Below are 2546 nucleotides of genomic sequence, written 5' to 3' on the forward strand. Positions count from 1 at the left end.
CTTCCAGTGGATGTTGACCATCCAGAATCCCAAGACGTCTTGGTTAGCAATGAAGCCTGCTTGCAGTTTGATATAGGATGGCTCTCTGGGGGCCGCGATTGCTCCCTTCCGGCTCTGGCTGCCCCTGCCTGCCTCTCTCTGGTGGGGGATGGGCCCGTCCACAGCTGGCTAGCTCTGCTCAGTCCTTTGTTCTGTCAGCGGGCCTGGCGGTGTCTTAGGTTAGGGCTTTTCGCGGGCCAGCTATCCCACAGTCTGGGTTGCTATCTCAAGCTAGTTCCCTCAGATTGCCCTCAGGGCATTCAGGCCCGGTCCTTACCCTAGGCAACGCAGCCCTTGCCTCCCTGTCCAGCCCCCGCTTGCTAGTGGGGGATGCGAGCATCTGGGCTGCTGCTCCGCTAGGAGTTGCTGTTAGGCATCTAATCTGTGGGTTTAAATTATTTATTTATTTTTCCTCCCAGTTATTTTGCCCTCTGAGATTCCAAGGCTTGCCACAGACCTGCCAGAGAGTGTGTTTGGAGAGTGTGTTTCCTGGTGTTTGGAAACTTCTCTCTTTTTAAAGACTCCCTTCCTGGGATGGATCTCTGTCCCTACCTCTTTTGTCTCTCTTTTTATCTTTTATATTTTGTCCTACCTCCTTTTGAAGACAATGGGCAGCCTTTCTGGATGCCTGATGTCCTCTGCCAGCATTCAGAAGTTGTTTTGTGGAATTTGCTCAGTGTTCAAATGTTCTTTTGGTGAATTTGTGGGGGAGAAAATGGTCTCCCTGTTCTATTCCTCTGCCATCTTAGCCACTGGCTGTCTCTGCTTTTTTATGCTGTCTAGATTTGTCACAGATTTCTTCCAAGGAGCAAGCATCTTTTAATTTCATGGCTGCAGTCACCATCTGCAGTGATTTTGGAGCCCCCCAAAATAAATGACTGAATTTATTCTTTTGTAAATAAAAGAACTGACTCTTCTAGCATCTTGACAGATCCTCCACATGATCAAAGAGTAAGTGACACATGACTGCAGTCCAATGCTATTCCTAAATTTAAGCTCTTTAGCCAAACAGATTTTTAACTGAAAACAGAGGATCTCATAAATGAATTCCTAGATAAATTTAAATTATACAAATGCTGCAGATCTAAACCAAGTTTGCTTTGCTTGAGTTTCAAATGTTTCACTCTTGTCAATGCTTTAGTTTGTCATTTATTGCAATGTCAGATACCTTGTTTGGAAACTGCCAAGTTCTGCTATTTTCCTCTTGTGCTCATGCACATAATACCATTAATTTGTAATTAATTGTTGGAAGGTTAAAGACCAGGGGAATAAACAGCTAAAGAAAATGTTCCCTATATAATATGGAATTATACAGAAGAAATTCCCTATAGGCTAATTCACTGACTCATTGACTTTCCAGAGTTCTTTAAAATCATTATTGCAAATCAGAATAAACAGATGTGAGCTTTAGTTCCCTTTCATGTAGTTACTTGATGCATTAATACACAGTAGCTATGAATAATAAACTGTAAAGATACAGTCATGGAAACATTAGGTACAATTGTGCTTTTTATTTTACTTAAAAAAAAGTCCCACATATTTTAAATAAAGTGCCAGTCAATTATGATTACTATTTGACCATGTATTATTTTACCATTAACCTGATCTAGAAGAATTCAGTAATTCATTAGTAATAGGCTCAGACCTTTTTCTATTGCTCTAATATATGTAAAGGGCTTCCCAGGTGGCGCTAGTGGAAAGGAACCCACATGCCAATGCAGAACACGTAAGAGACCAGAGTTCAGTTCCTGGGTGTGGAAGATGCCCTGGAAGAGGGCATGACAATCCACTCCAGTATTCTTGCCTGGAGAATCATACGGACAGAGGAGCTTGGTGGGGCTACAGTCCATGGGGTCGCAAAGATTCAGAAATGACTGAAGTGACTTAGCACACAGGCAATATACGTAAAAATATTTGAATTTTTTTAAAAGAAAAAGTTTTTTTTAGTCACAAAGGATTATTAAGACTTAAAACCATCAGTTTTTCTTATGACTGATTTATAGGCACCTGCTTAAATCTAGGACTCTTTTGTTGACCACGATGGCTACTCCATTTCTTCTAAGGGATTCCTGTCCACAGTAGTAGATATAATGGTCATCTGAGTTAAATTCACCCATTCCAGTCCATTTCAGTTCGCTGATTCCTAGAATGTCAACGTTCACTCTTGCCATCTCCTGTTTGACCACTTCCAATTTGCCTTGATTCATGGACCTAACATTCCAGGTTCCTATGCAATATTGCTCTTTACAGCATCGGACCTTGCTTCTATCACCAGTCACATCCACAATTGGGCATTGTTTTTGCTTTGGCTCCATCCCTTCATTCTTCCTGGATTTATTTCTCCACTGATCTCCAGTAGCATATTGGGCACCTACTGACCTGGGGAGTTCCTCTTTCAGCATCCCACCATTTTGCTTTTTCATACTGTTCATGGGCTTCTCAAGGGAAGAATACTAAAGTGGTTTGCCATTCCCTTCTCCAGTGGACCACATTCTGTCAGACCTCTC

The sequence above is a fragment of the Oryx dammah genome, unplaced genomic scaffold, assembly GCF_014754425.2.
Source record: "Oryx dammah isolate SB20612 unplaced genomic scaffold, SCBI_Odam_1.1 HiC_scaffold_17, whole genome shotgun sequence".
In the NCBI taxonomy this organism is placed as follows: Eukaryota; Metazoa; Chordata; class Mammalia; order Artiodactyla; family Bovidae; genus Oryx; species Oryx dammah.